This window comes from Pseudopodoces humilis, chromosome 5 (assembly GCF_049639895.1).
Source record: "Pseudopodoces humilis isolate 2021_Gansu_Grassland_sample_001 chromosome 5, ASM4963989v1, whole genome shotgun sequence".
NCBI classification, from domain to species: domain Eukaryota; kingdom Metazoa; phylum Chordata; class Aves; order Passeriformes; family Paridae; genus Pseudopodoces; species Pseudopodoces humilis.
In genome coordinates this window covers 11002594-11009611 of record NC_142204.1, presented here as the reverse complement: position 1 = coordinate 11009611, position 7018 = coordinate 11002594, and the positions used below count along the sequence as shown (strand labels likewise).

Genomic DNA, 7018 nt, shown 5'->3' with positions numbered 1-7018 from the left:
ATAATGCTATTACTTTTGAGCATTTATGTGGTGAAGGAGTATGGGAAAAACCTGAGGACCAAACTAGGGCATTGCCAAAAGCTGTGATAGATAAAATCACTACAGCTGCAGAAAAAGCTTTCACCCAGCTACCAACAGCTGACACTAAGGGCAGTTATATTAATGTAAAACAAATGCCTTCAGAAGGATTCCTGCAATTCTTAGACTGATTAAGAGAACAAGTCTCCTGTCAGGTAGAAGACCCTGTGGTACAGGCAGAGTTAATCAAGGAAATTGCTCAGAGAAATGCTAATGAATCTTGTCATAGAGTCATTCTAGGTTTGCCTATGGACCCCCCTCTGACACTCGCACAGATGGCAGAAACCTGTGCGAGGAAAGCAGAGATGTTTTCGCAGGAAAAGAGACCTCTGTGGACCACCCAATTTGCTGCAGTTTCATCTGAGACAAGGAGTGAACAGATGACGTCTGACCAGCAACAGCGAATTTGTTTTCACTGCAGAAAACCGGGACATTTTGCAAAAAACTGTCCTTTAAAACAACAGAAACACACTGATACCAATTTGCCAAAAAACTTAGGTCTCAGCACTTACCCGTTCGGCACGCAGACATAAATGAAGCAGAAACAAATCTCTGCCCTTTAATAAAAAGGGGGGAGAGGGGTGAAAAACTGCAAAAATATAATTGTGAAAAACGTTTGCCTAATAAGGTCTGGCAACTGCAAAAGCGATTCAGACTTGTAACTTCTAAAGCTTTTTGTTTCAGATCTGATCGCTGGACAGTCATCGGAGTAGATTTGCAGGATAATTCACAAGACCTGGCTGGATTGGATAGTAGGTATTTTGTTATTGGAGACACAGCACACACACCAATAGAGATTGAGGTGGCTCCCATGACAATTAAAGGAGACCTAACACACCTCATTCTCTTAGCTAGGTGCCCCCAACCACCTTACTATATAGACAAAGGGCAGGTAATAGCCCAGGTGATCCCTGTTCCAACAGAAGTCCCAGTAGATGGCAAAGCACCAGGAGTCTACTGGGCAGAAGTAGTGGGTGAAGACAAGCCCATTATGTGGTGTAATTTAACACATAAATCAGAACATCTCCATGTAGAAGGGTTAATTGACACTGGGGCAGATGTGACCATCATACAGAAAAAGGTGTGGCCCTCACATTGGGAACTACAACCGGTGGCAGGGAAAATACAGGGTGTTGGAGGGATGAAACTGGCAAAAATTGCTAAAGATATCGTTCAGATCGAAGGTCCGGACGGTAGGATAGCTAGTGTCCGACCTTCTGTAATTGACTACAAGTGCCCCCTGTGGGGAAGAGACACCATGTCCCAGTGGGGGGTGAAATTAACAATTCCTGAGACACCTCAGGATTTTTGATAGAGGCCACTGTAGAGCGTCCAGTCCAAAAGTTATCTTGCCTAGATAATGATCCAATTTGGGTGAACCAGTGGCCTCTCAGCAAACAAAAACTCGGGGCGCTAGAAAAATTGGTGGAAGAAGAATTGGCCAAAGGACACATAGTAGAAACAACCAGCCCTTGGAATTCCCCGGTGTTTGTAATAAAAAAGCCAGGGAAAGATAAATGGCGCCTCCTTCAAGATTTAAGAGAAATAAACAAAAAAATAGAGGACATGGGATCTCTCCAACTAGATATGCCATCCCCAACTATGTTACCACAAAATTGGTTACTAGCAGTACTGGATATTAAAGACTGTTTTTTTCAAATTCCCCTGCATCCAGCTGATGCACCAAGGTTTGCCTTTTCCATTCCTACAATTAACAGGGAAGCTCCAATGAAACGGTACCACTGGACAGTATTACCTCAGGGGATGAAAGCCAGCCCCTTCATCTGCCAGTGGTATGTGGGGTCATTGCTGTCCTCAGTGCGTGCTGAAAAGAGAGAGGCTATCATTTTGCATTACATGGACGATATTTTAATATGCTGTCCCAATAACAACATACTGAAAGACACCCTTGACCTAGTGGTTAAAGTTTTAACCTCTGCTGGATTCCAATTGCAGGAAGACAAAGTTCAATGGATGCCACCTTGGAAATACCTGGGCCTGGAAATTACTGCATGGACTGTTGTTCCACAAAAATTGGAAATTATTTGTAATCCTAAAACTCTAGCAGATCTCCATTCTCTATGCAGGTTACTAAACTGAGTCGGACCATGGCTAGGTCTCACAAATAAGGACCTGAGTCCCCTACTCAATTTATTGAAAGGGGAGAGAGAGTTACTGTCTCCCAGGGAGCTGACTCCAGAAGCAAAAACTGTAATTGAAAAGGCGCAAAAGGCCTTAACAGAAAGACAGGCACACCGCTTCAAACCTGAGCTGCCTTTCAAATTTATTGTCCTGGGGAAATTGCCACATCTACATGGGTTAATATTCCAGTGGGCCGAGGGGCAGAGGGACCCACTCTTAATAATAGAATGGGTTTTCCTCTCCCATCAAAGACCCAAAACTATCACCAAGCCACAAGAGCTGACGACTCAGCTGATTGAAAAGGCCAGGGTAAGGCTGCGGGAACTGGCAGGTTGTGACTTTATGTGTATTCACCTCCCAGTCAGGCTCTCTGGAGAAGGCAAAAACTCCCCTGAGAGACTGACCAAAGAGATGTTTGAGCATCTGCTGCAGAGCAATGCTAATCTCCAGTTTGCTCTGGACAGCTATAGTGGGCAAATTTCAGTTCATGCACCATCACACAAATTGTTTCATGAGGAATTCCATCTCATTCCTCGTGAGAAATGGAGTCGAAGGCCACTCAAAGCACTCACAGTGTTCACTGATGCATCTGGGACATCCCACAAGTCGGTGATGACTTGGAGAAATCCACAGACTCAGCTTTGGGAAGCTGATATTGAGTTTGTAGAGGGGTCACCCCAGATAGCTGAACTAGCTGCGGTCGTGAGAGCCTTTGAGAAATTTTCAGAACCAATTAATTTGGTTACAGACTCAGCCTACGTAGCAGGAGTGGTGTCCAGAGCGGAATAGGCAGTTCTCAAGGACATTGAGAATGAACATCTCTTTAGATTGCTTTCAAAACTGATTTATTTGGTTTAAAATCGAGAACAACCTTTCTATGTGATGCATATAAAGGCGCATACCCCACTGCCAGGTGAAATCGCTGAGGGGAACCGGAAGGCGGATTCCCTTGCTGCCCCAGCTGAAAAGGTATGTCTCCCAGATGTGTTTCAACAGGCAAAGATAAGTCACCAGCAATACCATCAAAATGTGCCAGGACTGATTTGTCAGTTCCAGCTGACACGGGATCCCAATTGTCAGCTCCAGGCAGTGCCATCATTAGGCATCGGGGTTAATCCCTGAGGCCTTAAGAGCTGTGAGGTGTGGCAAACAGATATCACTCACATCCCCAGTTTTGGCCGCCTTAAGTATGTACATGTGAGTATTGATACATACTCAGGAGCAGTGTATGCCTCTGCTCATGCAGGAGAAAAGTCTGTACATGCTAAACAACACTTAGTGCAGGCCTTTTCCGTATTGGGAATCCCTAAAGAAATTAAAACAGATAATGGCCCAGCATATAAATCCAAGGAGTTCCTGGAATTTGTCCAGCAGTGGGGAGTGGAACATAAAACTGGCATCCCCCACTCTCCCACAGGTCAGGCTGTAATTGAGCGTACACACCAGACACTCAAACAAGTCCTAGCCAGGCAAGGTAGCGAGGCAGTGTGGATGTCTCCACAACAGAAACTCTGTAAAGCTCTGTTTACCATTAACTTCCTAAACTGCTCATTTGAAAACATGAATCCTCCTGTAATTCGTCATTTTAACAGTGGTGATCAGTTTAAATTGTCACAGCATCCACCGGTTTTAATCAGGGACCCTGAAACTTGGCAAACCAAGGGCCCCTATGAACTTATCACGTGGGGGCGTGGCTACGCCTGTGTATCCACCCCCACAGGCCCCCGATGGATTCCTCAGAAATGGGTAAAACCTTTTGTTCCAAAGAATCCAGCACCAGCAAGAAGAGAAGAGAAGCAAGTGGCTGTTGCTTCCAAGAGAAGACGCCACTGAAGAGAGCAAGAAGAAACCTCTCTAGCCTCTGACCTGCATACTATAACTGTGAATATGTTTTAAAAAATGTCTGTTTCCTTTTTTTTAGAAATAACCTACCTCTTACTCAAATCCATGATGAGCCTTAACCCTGCTGTCATCCTGCTCGCACTGAGCAGCCTGACAGCGGCCTGGATCATCCCACAGCCACGCCAGAACATCTGGGTGACCCTGGCACAAACACTCCAACAGGAAAACATATGTCTATCTACTGCAGCAGCGAAAAATCCTATGTCTACCTGCCTGGTAGGAATTCCTTTGCAGCATGATGAATTCACACACAGCTTTAGTACACTGACTCCTGAAGCAAGTAATAAACTACACAGCACTCATGTAGAAGCAGAGTTAAGAAACCCAGTTGAAGAGTGGCTGCCACATTTTCCTAAGGCAACCCAGGAACCCCAGGAGTTAGAGCTACTGGTTTCCTCTCCAGCATTATACTGTGTACACTTTAGGGTCAGTCCTCCAACTCATAAAGAAACATTCCACCATATAGTACAACATTGAGAAGAGTTCACAGCAAAAAGGTGGTGCCATGTACTAAGCTACATCAAGTGCAATCCTCAGCTCATACACATCCCAAAAGCCTCCCCAAAGGACTGTTCCTCATTTGTGGGGACCGTGCATGGGCAGGAATTCCATCCCGTCTTCTCGGAGGGCCGTGTACCATAGGGCATCTATCACTGTTAGCGCCCAATCAAACATTAATTGGCGAGTGGACCCATAAAAACAATTTGACCAAAAAAATTCAAAAGAGAAGTGCTACCAAATTAGATGAAAATTGTGACTCAGAGATTTTCCATTGGTCCAAATCAAAAAGAATTGCTGCATCCATTTTCCTTCCTTGGGTGGCTGCAGCCAAAGCCCTAGGTGAGTTGGGACACCTAGAATGCTGGGTGGTAAAACAAACAAATTTAACATCTAATGCCATAAGTGCCCTCCTAGAAGATGAGGAAATTATCAGGCAGGTGACACTTCAAAATCGTGCTGCAATAGACTTTCTCCTATTGTTCCACGGGCACGAGTGCCAGGAGTTCGAGGGTCTCTGCTGCATGAATCTGACATCGAAAGCTCCTAACATCCATGCCACGCTCCGAGAGATGAAAAGCATGATCGGAGAAGTCAAGCAAGAAGCAGATGACTGGTTCAATGGACTGTTTAAAAACTGGGGACTCTTGGGGTGGTGGCTTCAGTAGTGAAAACCATTCTGTCACTGCTAGTCATTGTTTTGCTAACAGTGTTAGTGTTCGGAGTTTTAAGCAAAATACTGTACAGAAGCATAGTTAAGCTAGTCTCAGCTACCTCAGATGTCAACCATATAGAGTTGACAGACTGGAGTAACCCTCACCAGCCCGAAAATGGGGATTGATGGGCCACTTCAGGTCAGTAAGTCGTATAAGCTCGTTACCATTCATTTAATTACATATATCAAAGTAGGGGCAGATGTGGTGGTGCATATTTCTGGGAGTTACTTAGCTTCTCTGTGAACCTTCTAGGCAGCTGTGACGTGTTTTTCCCCTCCCCTCCCTGTCCCTGAAACGTTATCCCATTGGTTGGTGTTATATGTCTCCCCACCCCTCTCCTGAGGTTTGAAAAAGTCTGGGAAAGAGAAGCTTGCTCTCTTCTCCCCCCTGGAAGCCAGCCAGAAGAAACATCCTCCTTTACCCCGGAGGGAGAAGCAGCCCTTTCTTGGTCTTTTTCTTGGTCGTGAAGAATCTCCCTGACCCCCCACCTCGACAGAGCTAGCCTGGATTACTTTGGGGGGCAAAGGGAAGGTTACTTCAGTTCAGCACAGTGGGTGTCACTCTTGGCTTTTTCGGCTCAGCCAGAAAAGAGCATGGTGCAAAGATGAGCATGACTTCTCTTGAAAATGTCTTGAAAACTTTTATAAACCTTAGGGTGAGGTCATATAAGGATGCTTTTGATGCATTGATGCTCATTTTGCTGAGCTCAGTGCTCATTTCTTCTGCTGAATTGAGCAGGACTAAGAGCAGCACCCACTTCTTCAGAGTGGGTTTTCCTTTTGCTCTCCTGAAACAGCCAAAGCAAATTAAGCCATTGCACTGATGACATCAGAGCACCAGAAATAAAACTGGCAGACCCCAAGGTTTTGCTGTGGCTCTCCACATATATTTAGATTTGGAGTGGCTGGGGCAGTCTGATGGATCTGGTGGCTGTCTGGCATTGGCCACCACTCTGGACATCACCCTGAAGGATGCCATTGTGTAGCCACATGGGCTGGGGAGCAGGGCAGGTGGCTTCCCTTTGGGATGCAGAGCTTGAGCTTTCCATTCCACAGGACAGAGCACTTTACACCATGAGGATGGTCAAACACCGGCATGGGTACCCAGAGTTGTGTTGATTTCTGCATCTTTGCAGAGCCTCAAATCTCAGCTGGAGCAGCCCTGAGCAGCTTCCACTGCTTAAAACAAGAGGTTATACTGGGTATTTCCAGAGGTGTTCTGACCTGGGCAACTTGGAAAAGAGACTTGGGTAATTTAGCTCCTCACAGCTAGTTTCCAGATTCAATGGGCCCTGGGCTCCCACTGGTATCAGCACCCTCTTCTTGTGAGAACAGCTCCACAGTTCTCTGAGGTCATGTACATGGGAAAGGAATAACCTCTGTGAAATCGTCAAGGAGCCAGGAGAAGTAACTGCCTCTTACAACTACAAGGATCTTTCAGAGAATAAAAAGTCTTTATTTTCTCTTTATTAAAAAATAAAAAAAAACAAAACCACATACCACCTTCCTATTTCAGTGTTACATGTGGGCTGTGAGTTCCTGATGATTTTTAGACCAACATCACAATTGCAGAACACAACCACTGTTAATAATGCCAAGCAGAGACTACTGAGACAGGGCTGTTCTTTAAAGTATGCTCTCCTTTTTCACTCAGAAACAGAAACAAAGCCAATAGGGAGCATG

At 45.4% G+C, this 7018-nt stretch overlaps 1 pseudogene; it reads left to right on the top strand.

Annotated features, from left to right (window-relative positions):
* Positions 1-1219: 1219 nt before the first annotated feature.
* Positions 1220-5288, top strand: LOC148184270 (uncharacterized; annotated as a pseudogene).
* The last annotated feature ends 1730 nt before the right edge of the window (positions 5289-7018 follow it).